Source organism: Xylocopa sonorina, chromosome 4 (assembly GCF_050948175.1).
Source record: "Xylocopa sonorina isolate GNS202 chromosome 4, iyXylSono1_principal, whole genome shotgun sequence".
Taxonomy (NCBI): Eukaryota; Metazoa; Arthropoda; class Insecta; order Hymenoptera; family Apidae; genus Xylocopa; species Xylocopa sonorina.
The window spans coordinates 8,321,303-8,334,665 of NC_135196.1; the positions used below are offsets into that span (position 1 = coordinate 8,321,303).

The 13,363-nt window shown below is 45.7% G+C and overlaps 1 long non-coding RNA gene across 1 annotated transcript in view; it reads right to left on the reverse strand.

Annotated features, from left to right (window-relative positions):
* Positions 1 to 13,363, reverse strand: part of LOC143422634 (uncharacterized) — a 153,229-nt gene that overhangs the window by 98,730 nt on the left and 41,136 nt on the right. The window contains exon 4 of the long non-coding RNA XR_013101747.1: positions 8,055 to 8,166. This is a non-coding gene — a long non-coding RNA (uncharacterized LOC143422634). The remainder of the gene's footprint in view (positions 1 to 8,054; positions 8,167 to 13,363) is intronic.

Here is a 13,363-nt window from a genome sequence, read left to right on the forward strand (position 1 = left end):
TAACGACAGATTCCTGGTTTTATACATTGCGCCGTTAGATCGATATATTGGTAGAAAGGGAAGATAGTTACGCGTGTAGTGATTTATCGAACGATTTGTTTGAACTTTTATTGACCATGCGAGTGGTCAAACGGCTCGGTCGACCGATAAACTCCGATCAAAGCGACAGCCCATTATGACTACATGTAATCGTGCGTTCTTGACCTACGACCATGTCCATTAAATTCCTTTCGAACTCCTAACTGCCGGTTAACCGCATTCGTTCCACCATGCGACCCATCACGGAGGACTGAACGGTGAAACGATTGCTCTCCATGAATGGTGGCAGATATTTCGGCCATTCGGAGCTAGTCAACTATAAATCGCGTTAGAATGGATTTATACTTTTGTACTTATATCGGTGGAGTTTCTATTGATGGGTATCCGAGCTATCTGTATTTCTTTTGCCGTTTTGCTAGCATACTCGAATACTTTATGGTGTCCCTTTAGAAATTGCACTAGTTTCAACCCCCTCGCGACGAGTTTAAATTCGGAAATCACTAATTTTTATGAACTGGCGTTGATAGCATGACACGAAACGAATGGGACCAACCTCCAGTGTCTCTTACCCTAAAAGACACAAATTTTGAAAAATAAAGACGTAAGCCAAGCGATAACCCGTTTACACTCGAACGAATTCCCAAAATCCTGGAAGCTCGTCACAATCCATCGAGGCGATCCGCGAAATCTGCGGTGGGAAATCCTATGTTCGTTCGAGAGCATCGCAGAGCTGTCGAAACTCTCGTCACGAACGAGTCGCTCGTACGTATCGACTAGGAAATCCGGCGTGGCGCGAGGCGGCGGAGTCAGAGGCGAGGGATGAAAGGGTGAGCCAGTAAACCGGGACTCGACCTCGCTCCGTATCTATCCCGCATACATCGAACCGAATGGTGCATGGCTGTGCATAACGGGTGCAATACATCGAGCTGGAGAACGCGCGCACACGCACACGGGCAAACATAGAGGAGCGCGACAGAGGAAGAGAGAAGAACGATGACGGAGGAGCAGCAGCAGCAGCAGCAGCAGCAGGAGGATGAGGAAGAGGAGGCCCTCCAACCCCGTTTTCACTTTCGTTCGTACGCTCGCTCGCTCACGTGGCACATATTCACATATTCATCCCCTACACCCCTGGCTTTATCCCCTTTGGCTGGCACACACGGGAACGTGCACGGCACGCGTCCTCGCATGTGTGGGTGCTCGCGAACGCACACCGCCGGGCAACGTGACAGTGTTTCACGTGGATGCAAGAGGGGCTCAGCTGTGCCGTGACGTATGATCGCCGACGTAGCCCTAGCGAAACTTATTCGGCCACGTGCATTTCGAAACTTCGCGCTCCGTACGCGTGCACGCGCGGACGACCGTTTGCCCCGGGTTCCTACACGCGAACTGCTGCTCGCGGAATTCGCGCGTCGTTTCGAACTTCCGTCGCCGCGCGTTTCCGCGCGATACTGTTGTTTGGCGTTTACGAAACTTCTGCTGGAGCTGGGATTAATTTCGAATAGCTACGATCTTTCTGGCTATTCGCGCGCCATTATCGTGCTTGGATGTTAACGATGAAAGGTGCACAGTCATCTTCGATTTATTTAAACCATGGATGTACGCCATCTGATATAATTGACAAATATCGCGGTAGATATGTTCATCTATTATCTAACGGAATAGAATTTTGTAAAATCTGCTGGGGAATAACTGTATTTTAACGAAGATCGTGTAATTTGCATTGTATAGCTAATCTCTGTAGGAATAATGGTATGGGAACTTGTGTAATAATTATATTAACTATTATATTATTTCAATATCGTTGCAGCATAGTACTATGCGTAATTAGATATCATGGACTCTTATTAAGCTTCGTTAAGTCTTCGTTAAAATTCAGAGTAATATAATTAAAATATTTTCTTATAGATGTGAACATTATGCAAAGGTCATAAAAAACAGACTCGTGACTCTGACTTAATCAGCGCCTCAAAATCTAACGCGCAACATCTATCTCTGAAATTTATTTAGACGACTCGATTAAAGAGCAGAATCTTTTGACTTCGCCAGTAAAAAGTAGCTACTTTTAACGTCAATGATCCAAGACAGCATCACGCTCACGAAACAGACGTTCAACTACCAAAGTTCCTCCGCTTCGCTTCAGAACGAATCTTCCCGGACCGCAAAGAAAGTCCAACAACCCCTTGTTCGTGGCACACACGCATACGCTAACAGTCAGCGTCATTGAGCGATCATACGGGACGCGAAACAGTCGTTTCGCGAAAATCCCCGAAGCGTGTCATTCGAGCTTTAGGGAACCTGTTGCTCGGCTCTCTGTGCATCCACTCTCACCTACCACCCTACTTTCCTTTTGCGCCACCCACCCCTGTCTTCGGTTCTGTACACCGGCGGCCGCGTCTACGTGTGTGTATACGCGGCGGCAGCCACTTTCGGAATACTCGATTCGACCTGAAGAGAACGAGAGAGAAAGAGAGGGGTAAAGAGAGAGAGAGGAGTAGAGAGAGAGAGAGAGAGAGAGGAAGGAAAGATGGAATGCACGCTGCCTTATGCTAAACTTTGCGGGTTGCACCGAGGGACGAGAAGGGATTAAGCGGCGTGGCGCCACTTGTCAGACTAGCCATTCTTCCGCCTATTCCTTCCATCTATGAAATCAACCCTGTTGCCTCGATGCTTCTACTTTCATTTCTTGTTACGAAATTCTTACTTTATTTTTGTTTCTATTTATTAGGTAGTTATACTTTTTACAGCCACGGTATAGAGCTAAGTTATTTAATAATTCCTTATGCAAACGTCTTAGTATTGATACACATTCAGATCTAAGGAGTATAATCGTATTCTGTATCCCATTGTTCCAACTCCATACATACTTTACTTAATTATATTTTTCAGTTCAATCTATCTTTGATATCAGATTCGTCTTTAATACCAATACGCCGCGTTTCGTGCGCGTACATATGTATATCGGTCGGTATACGTGCAAATCATTTGCAAACAAATAATAACATATACGACACGTGTCGTATAATGTGCGTCTAACGATGATGTGTGGAAAAAACAATAGCTAAATGAGGCGTATAAAATCGAGAACAATTGTGAGTCAGAAAAATGTACGTCTCTTTAAAACAGTCCAAAGTGAAATATCTGAAGGAGCACTCTTGCTGCAGAAAAAAGGACAACGGATGAAACGGATAACTCAGAGCGTAAGTAGCAAAATGTTAACCGGGCCAAAGCACGAATGGCGCTCTTCCCGATGGTACCTATTCCCTTTCAGACGCAAATACCGAGCACCATGTAAGCATTGACAATAGCAACCGTCGCACAAAGACCACCGTTCAATCAGAAAACTTATTTCGCCCTCCTCGAACGCAGCTAACCGTTCAAACGCAAATCGCCCCATTAAATACGAGCCGTTTTTTTCGTACGAACTCTTGCGTCGTGACACGAGACTCAACCACGGTCAAGGTTAACACCCAATCTTCTTCGAACCGATCTTTCTCTTTCGACGCTTGTAGCTTCGAGCCAGAGTACGCTGGTCGCTTTCAAAGAAGGAATACAAAAGAATATCAGTGGAGGTAACGCGTTCGTTTTTTCCCTCGAAACCGATCGTCTGTACGATCGGCTCTAAATTACGAGAGAATGTCAAAACAAACGAGAAACGAAGCGGAGAACTCGGAACTAGGTCGAACGATTGCAGGACAGTAAATCGAAGCAGAGCGATCTGATGGATAGTCGATGACCTTTCCCTCGAAAATCTGAGCTCTGATCGTAGATGAAGAGCAATGTGTAGCGATGGGTTAAAGTACGTCACAAGTATATAAACTCCGATATCGATTAACTTAAAAAATAGAATGCCTGTCCACTTTCGGATAAACTCAAATCTAAGCCAGACATGCTCGAACTGTTCACCAGAGATTCAGAAAATCAGGCTTCACAACAACACTCACGCGTACGTTAAATTAGATTTACGATTCCAGAATCCTAAAAAAGTGAAACTGGGCCATCACGTTGGATCGAGTATCTAAGATCGCTAATCGAAAACACGAGAAACCGAAACCGAAGCCTGGCAAGTGAACGCGTACGGGGTTGGGTCGCGTCAGGCTGCACCCGTTGCAATTGGAAAACGCCGGAAAGCGAGACAGGCCCATTGGGATCGACGTATATCGGGGTTGATCCCATTGCTAATGACAAGCCAGCACGGATACCAGCGACCTTGGGAGCCTTCCCACGGACACGGATAACCCACACGGCGAACGACGCGGGCGTAACGAACGCAAACAACGAAGCGACACGGCACAGCAGCCAGGAACAGAGTCGTCACCGGCGGTAACCTACATTTACCATGAGAAGAGAGGTACGTCTACACGTATACGTGCAACAGAGCCCGAAGGCGGTCGAGAGACCATTGCTCCGGCATCCACTTCCACGGTTATGAATGGAGAAACTTCTGCTCCCGTGGTCTCGCGTAAACGTTAACACGCGGACCGCGCACACAAGGGTCGGCCCGGGAACGAAGAAAGGTATTCGGTGTGCCCTCGCTCTCGCTCGCCCTCGTGTCCCCGTCCCTCTTCCACTTCGACGTTTACCGGGCAAAGGAGCAAGCGGAGGCAAAAGGAAGACAGAACGGAAGCATGAATGCGAACGGCTTAGCCCGCAAGATCTGTGGCCATCGGCGTGTATACACGTACCGTTGGTGTACGCGAGCCACCTCCGTCTCTTTTCCTCCCTCAACCCCATTCCGCGGCCCGTTTATCCGAGGCATACATAAATATCCGGGCCGTAGCGCGCATCCTGGCCGTCCTCCTCGTCGCGGGCCCCCGTCTACGTGCATAAGTATGCGCTCGAAGGAGGAGGCGCGCGCGTCCCTCGACAAATCGTGTATACATATACACACAGTTCCCCCCCCTCGAGGATGTGTGTGTTCGCGCGTGGATCAGAGGCGAGCCGCGTTTGTGAGAGTGGCCAGTAGCCTTAAGTACATATGTACCGTAACCGGCTAGGGTTGAGAGAAAAGTGAAGGGCGCGGGGAAGATGAGGAAGGCGAGGAAGGTATGCACGTATATAGACGCGGTAAACGGCACGACCAACACGGAGAACAATGGAATAAGCAACAGGTACGTATACGTACACGCGCTCCTATGTACGTAGCCACGCACCTGTGCGTTCGTGTCTGTGGTACATACATATACATAGACTCGTATATAGGCTAGGTTCACCCTACACGCTAGGTATCAAAGCCGCGATGCGCCTTCTCTTTTCACCACCTTCCTGCGGCTCCTCGATCCGCCCTCCGCCGCCCTTCGTCCTCCGTCTTTTTCACTCGCGGCACAATCGTTCGCCCCCTTTTATCGCGCAACCCTTTCTCCCCATCCAAGCGGGTACACGCGCGTCTTTCCCTGCCCTCCGGCAACCGGCCGCGACTGGACGGCTGTTAAATCGCGCGGAAGAAGCGAGCCCACTGCCAAGGTTCTTCCGCGTTTCTACGGTTCGCGGGGAGGGTTCCTGTGTGCGAAGTGGAACGGAGACGCGGGATTACGCGCGCGAGCGCGAAGAGGACGCGACCGGTGAATATGGAAGCGGAGAGTAAAGGTCTATTTACACGTGTCCGTCCGTCCGATTTCTGTTAAGTCATGATTGTGTCAGCGTTGCTCGCCTCGCGTTTAAAATGCGACCGTTCACGCTGACACGGAACCGACGCTCAACTGACACGCACTCGTTATTGATACGTGTTACCAGAAAATAGGGAAGAATGGAAATTGTACAAGTTCTGAATGCACTGGATGTAATGTGTAAGATTGTTGGAAATTGATGACGAACGGTTACTTTGCAATGAAAAGAAAAAAAGAAACGATAGCTCGTTTACCTGGTCTGTATACCTACGCGAATACTTGCGACCTTAAAAAGTGAACCTATCAACCTAACCAAATAATTCCTTGCAAAAACAATAGACAAAGGGCAACAGGACGAAAACAACAACGAAAGGTTCGCGAACAATGTCCCGTGCAACAATCAGCCGCGAGATCGATTCTTCCGAAGCACAAAACCGGTTCGACGGACTTTCGGTCACTAATTATGCAAGCACCCATTCAGCAAAGCAACGCGAAGGGTGGGAGGAGAAAAAAGAAGTTGTTACGCCGCGTTATATCCGCTAAACGCTAGGAAACGTGACATAACCCGTTCGTTCGTATCGAAAGCATTACGCGTGTGTACAGCCGGCGCGATATCATTGTTTATGGATTGGCCGCATTTTACCATTCGGGTAATTAATTCCATTAACTTGCGGCGAGGTGAAATAAAAGCCTGTATCGGGGCGACCGTCCTCCTCCCCTCCGTCGCCGCGGCGGTAACAGAATTGTAACGCGGCCGCGTGCGACTACTATCCTGTATGTATCGAATTAATGAAGTTGGTAACCAACGTTGCCAGATTCTGACTTTCGTTCCGTTGCCCCCCGACCGACAAAAGTTAATTACCGCGGCCAGATACATGGGCGTGGGCGTGATTAATTATCGCGGCGGAGCGACGAACTGGCACCTTTAACGGCATATGCAGAAATTTATGGAACGGGTACTTTGTGCTGTTTGGGAAATAATACGTGTTTTAATTACGGGCGGGGGGGTGGGCTGGGCGGGTGGGTGGATGGTCGGCGCGGGCCCGGCTGCGAACGCCCGCGTCTGCAATTATGAGGAAATAAAATGACGATAACGAACGGGGAGTGCGTTACAATAGACACTATCGATACTGCGACTCCGCTTCGAATATGTATTCCTTCTCGCCTCGTTACACTTTTACCACCCCCGCGCGCGCAACAGATTCGTCGATTCCAATATGCACCGCGCGAACCAGGATACGTGCGCGTACCTTGTCGTCCATGCTTCTCCAAACGAATTTCAAATAGCGGAGGAAATATCGTATGAGATCGATGAAAATTTAATCTTTTAGTTTCTAGGATTAAACAAAGTGCGCCGCACTCTCATGGCTTTCCCTTCGAGCCTTCAATTGTAAACTTCTGTTCGTAGAAGTATCTAGTTTCCATTTCTATTATTCTTCTAATGCTCGCAACTCTCTCTGGCGCACAAAACCGAGGAACTCCGGTGGATAGCGATCCCCTCAATACAATAAACGAACAAGCTGCTAATTACGAAATATGAATCACAATCGTCGTTACGCGTCCTAAAGTAAATCGTCTGCCGATAGAAAGAGACTTTCCACTGGCGTTTGAACAAAGGGACGTTGCGTCACGGAGTTAGCAACGATGAATCGAGCGATCCTGGCTGGTCTTCATCCCCATCCGTTCTCCGATCGACGCGTCGAACGCGATCCGCGTGGGTGGATCGGCGACAAGATGGCCACGCGTTTACGTACGTACCCGTACGTTGTACTGTTATGCGTTGGCATGCGTGACGCGACAGGAAAGCGCAACGCGGGGCTGAACTTCCCGCGTTCGAATTATTTCGAACACACCGTATCGGTCGTGTAGATCGTCAGCGGGGATAGGCAAATGCATTTTAAAAGACATTTTCGCGTTTCCTACGCCCGTTACGCAGGTGGCATCCGTTCTGGGAATGAACCGCGAAGAATGCGCTACACCGGGGTCAAACGACGCGTAAACCGTGCGTGATGAACGCCGTGTTGGTGGAGTACACCGTGGAAAGCTTGTGCTTGCATTAATTAGTTTCGAAGATCGGGGACAACGATGGTAACTGTAGACGTTAACAGCGTGAAAGTGTAAGTGACCCTTTGATACGTATTGTTATCATTTTTACCCTCTGAATTGAAGTCGATCGTTATTGTGAAAATGGCACGATTTTCGTTTTTAAGAGAAGAAATTCTATCTGGTTAATTAGAGGTAAGACTTAGTGAATTTGGAAACGGTTGCGATCAACTGAAAGTAATTGAAACAGCTGAAATATTCTGCGCGAGCAAGCACTTTGTACCAAGTTTAAATACCCTCTGTTTCTTCCTGACTGTTTAGTTTTAAAATAGTGGATTTTAATAAGAATTGGTTTTATATTTCACTTACTTTAATTTCCCCCAATTTTTCCTCGTTCTCCCTCATTTACTCTCGCACCACCTCACAGACCGTTCTTTTCCTCAATCGTGGCGTTCATTTTTCCTGATTCGCTCATATTCCCCTGAAATAGATAAAAGTTTCTTCAATTCACGGACGAAATTATTTTTATAAATTGATACTGCGCGGAATAACTACGCGAGACGTATTTATCTCGGTTACTATAGTCACGAGGGAATATTTTATTTAAAATATCTCACGTCGCCTAGTGAAATAGAAATATTTGTTTACTAAGTCTATTTCAAACAGCTGCTTCCCCAGCTCTGTTTCTATGTATAAATAAGTTACATGATCGCGGTACTATAATATAATAATAGGTTACAGTAGCACGCAGTGACAACCAGCCAACTAGAACATTTTAAATCAGCGGATATAACAAGGTGAAATAAAAATTGTTTTCGCGTACACTTTTGTTTGTAAACAGTTCATGTTTTAAAGAAACACAAGGAGCCTAGAAATGGAAATTAAACTGTTCGACTGTCTGAGCATTAACGAGTGTATCTTTAAGCGATCTTTCAAATAAGAGAATAAATTGTAAGTTGAATTATCTAATGCGAAACACACCTCCCATAACTCTCTGCGCGTAAGTATTTATTAACCATGGTATTATCACTATGGTCACGCTTTTAACCCTGTCACGGTGTTCAACTCTGCTTTGCGTGCGAAACCGATTCGCGTGCATTCAAATGTTATCTTTGGATGGTTTAATACAGCGAATAAACCAGGCTACAGCAGTGAGAGTAGATTTTTAAGCAAAAAGGATATGATACTCGCAAACAAACAAAAAATGAAATCAATTAACGCTACTTTGCATATACGCTCAATAACCAAAACGAAACGAATTTAATTGCTCGCAGAAAATATCATACACAGCAAGGTTTTCAGCAAACCTTGAAACTGTTATTACTAAAAAGAATAACGTACGAACTTCTTAAACTTCAATTGAAATATTCACGTTTATCGGTTTTCAATATTTTCGAAATCCCCTAGATGTCTACAGAGACGCGAGCGAAGGTTTCGAATAAAAATCTATCAACGCACAATCGCGGACTGAATCGCGAGCCAATAAAGCTTATTCATCGCCTTTAATTAGCCGCGGAAGTATTTTACTCAATTAATTATCCCGTAATTAATGTTAGAAAAAGATGATATCTCCTCTATCCGCGGCGATCTGATTTTAAAATCCAAACCACCCATTGATTCGAACGTTCGTGTATATAATATAAGAAATCTGTTACCGATCTCCGCGAGCACTCATTAAAACAAATACCTGATATAGAATTACGATAATAGCATAATAGACTTTTTTTTTCTCCAGCTTCAACCAATAACTCCGCGTCGCGTCCATTTAAATACAACGGACTCGTGAAACGAACGGAAGTTACGTCGTGTTTCACCATGGCGAAACATCCAACCGCGTGGAATTTCTTGGAAAATACGAACTTCGCCACTTTAACGCGTAACACGGTGAACGGTTTTTTCCTGTTAGTTTTTGACATCGTACACACCTGTGACGAACGCGTAACGAGCTCGCGCAGGTTCCGAGTAATCAACTATCAATTACTCGTGAATATTTTACGTTCGACGCGGACAGGGTGCCCGTAGCTGTTAAGAACGATGGTTAACGCATCGCTAATAAATTGAATAACAAACAACCATAAATCCGCGCAGGTAAGTACCGTCTAACTGTTTGACTAAATTTATTTCCATCCAGGTATGTTGTTCGACTCCTTACGCGCACGAGTTATGAAAGCGTTCGAACGTTATGGTGGTTCGTTATTCATCGCACAAAAGCTGCTGCGATGCATTGCTGGTTTATTGAAACAAATTACGCGGCTGCTATGGCGCACATGCGTTCGTCGAGCGTGTGTAAATTTGATGAAAATTGAATTCGACCTAAGCCGCGCAAGTGGCGGGATACTTTCGTTCGTCGATTTGTTCGCGGCGTTAAAAAATTGAACGAATTCGGGCGATTTCGTGACGGTGTTCTCTATGGATTTGGCTTAGATAACATCTTCCAGAGTGTTCGCCAGGAATCCAGAACGAGTACTGTTTTCTCACAATTATTTCGCGTAATTAAAAATCCTAATCACCAATTAGAAGCTGTGTAACAATAACGCGGATCGATAATTCTACTCTCGCGTTTCTCCTCGAATGACTCCCTCCTTTAAATCTATCAAGAATTCGGTACAAGTACTATATTTGTCTAATTTCAAATACCGCGATGTGTAGCTTTTTCATTTGTATTTAGAACACCATCGAAACGTATAATTCTGTTACAGTAAGAAACTCCAAATATCAATTTAAGAACATTAGGAGATTTGCTCGATTGCAATGAATTCTTAGAAAAATTGTATCAGTATTTTGTTGTTCTGTACCCTGTTCTATACATTCAGACTACACGTATAATGTTGTAAATAATTCGTATTATCTCGTCATACTAAGTGTTTGAACGAGCTCACAGAGAAACGAAGATCACGCTAAACCGATATACAATCAGGGCGAGTTGGGGCAAAAAAAAAAAAGACACGAGATGCAAATGCTGCGTTTAATCGCCCGTAAAGCACTGGAATAACTGTATCGTATAATCTAAAATGCCAGAGTGTACTAAATATACACCGAATGAATCAATAAAAACTGCTATCTAAAATAACTTGGCTATTATTGACTTTATCAATAAATGCTCCGAACTAAATATACATGCCGCGTTCGAGGGGATTTATCGGTTGCGTGCGTTTTTGCTTTTCATTTTTTTTTCAGATAACAGGATGACCCTGAACTTCTTTAAAAGGCCGTCGCATAATTTCATTACCGCTGGATTCCAGCCGATAAAAACACGAATTCGATGACCTATCAGGGCCGCTTGGATAAGATAACGTTGACCCCAACTCAAAATCTCAAAATTAGGGTACCTCTCGATAACGTAACACGCCGTCGTAAAACGAATTTTGACTTGCCCCAAATTTCCCCATCGAACCAGCCCGCGTTTTTCCTCCGCGTGTTCGCCGGGGGAACACCTCCTTAATGAGAGGACGCAATTACCTCGGAAAATAATCCTTAATTAAAGTAAAGCATCGAACAATAATATTAATCGTTACGTTATCTGTTGGCGAGCGTGCATAATTATATTAACGCAATTAATGAGCCCCTCGCGTTCCTCGAGCGAGACCGTGCTCTTATGCGTGCTCGAGGGAGCGTCGGGACGCGTTTCGTGCGGGCAGCTAGCCGGCAGCGTCGAGCAGCTGCGCGAAACACCCGGCTGCACGACCCCAGTATATACGTGCATACGTATTTCCACGTACAGATCGGGTATTAAACGCATCAACGTTCTCTGCAGGACCTCATTTTTCTGCTCGCGTTTGTATCGCCATCCGTCGACCTCGTGGACGAATCGAAAATTGATCGGGGCTGACGATAAGAATATGCAATTTCGCCGTGGCAAGAAAGGGACTTGTTGCGGAGACGATCGAAGGCTGATCGAGCGAGGCGATGCGGAATGGAATGCTCGGTTGTTGTAACGTGTGAACACCCAGATGATACAATAACGATAAGTGTGACAATCCTAGAGAATCCAGCCACTGCGTTTCTTAACGTTCAATGAAATCGATTAAGCTTCCTCTACTTTAATTCGCTACATAATCACGAAGGGCTAGAAGAGATAAGTAAAAAGGAAAGTATCGAAAGAAAATCGCTAAGCAAGAACAAGATCGAATTCCCATATAACACTTCCCCTCAACTACTTCTCCGAGATTAACGCACATTCTGCAAACATAGAAACCCTCGTATCGCCTAATTAACATCCAACATTAACGCGTTCCCCTCATTTAAAAAGAAAACCTCTCGGTCAGTGAATATCACGCTGGAGCCCGCCAATTCAAACACGATATAATTACTCTTTTATCAGATTTCCGTACCCCTTTCTGGTTCCCTGCGCAAACCTTCGAGTGCTGCGGACAGCGACGAACGAGAGCACGCGCAGACCGTGGACGAACGCAACAGCCTCGACGTTCCTGTAATAATTCCCAAATTTTCGGCCACGAAGAGCAGTGGTTCGAGTCGTTCAGTCCGGTGGCTCCCGTTCGGGGCAGCCGCTCGAAAGCGTACGAAGGACGAGCGTACCGGAAACAGCTAGAGTGTCGGTGCCATCCGCGCTGCACAGCGGCGGCACCGAGCCGAGGAACGGAGTGGGGCCTGATGTTCCGTGAGGCCCACATGTGCGCGGCACAGCTGTCCCTTCGTTGCGGACTCGTATCCAGCCTACTGCTCGCCGCCACAACCTAAGCTTCTCTTTTTCTCCCCCCTCTCTCTCTCTCTCTTTCTCTCTCTGTCTCCCTCTTTTTCCCTCTTTCCTGTCCTTCTTTTTTTTTCGCCCATCAAACCCAGCGTTCGAAAAAAAAAAGACGCACGCGGTAGGAAGAAGTATTGGGTCATCGCGTGAGCAATGCGAGTATTTTTAAAACTCGGCCGTGAGGCGGAAAAAAGTTTTTCAACCGGGGATAGGGAAGGAAAAATTGAATAAGGAACGATGAACCGCGTTCGCTTCCTCGATTAGAGGAAGACTACCCGGTTCCGCTGTTCGTGAAAGGTGACGCTGATGAATTAATAAACAGGTTAGGATTAAATAAATTAAGGTTGCCCGTGGGGGTCTACAAAGCATACGGGTATCCTAACTGTGTTCGGAGATGTACGGGGCACGCGCAGTCGCGAAAGTTTTTACATATTCCTGTGTAATTAATAATTGTCAGCTCGTTTCTACCGAGGAGTGTAACGAATTGTTGCGAGTCAAGTCTTTTCACGACGTATTAGGAATTTTGATCCGTGAGAAAAATAGACTGCATTGCGAAGAATAGGATAATTCGAGAACGAAACATAGAGTAGCTATATCGCAAATGTGTAAATACGGTAAAACGTAGGAAGTGGTAGACACTGCTTTCTCTGGCAAGTTAAGATAGGAGTCGATGAATATCGTTACTTGTTATCATTACATTCGTGGAATATGTGATAGCAGGTGTGGCTTTATGACCCATTAGCTTTATTGATTTTCCCATTAAAAGATTGCGATACGCATTCCATACGAATGAGTATTTTTTAGCGTTACTTAACTCATTATACGTCTACAGAATAGAATTATACTGTTTCTACAAAAGCAACTCGGAATCAACAACTTCTGAATAGAATCGTTCACCAATCACCAAGTCAATATCATAAAAGCCTCCCTAAAGTTGAAACCGCACTTCTAAATGAATAATGCAAACCTAAAA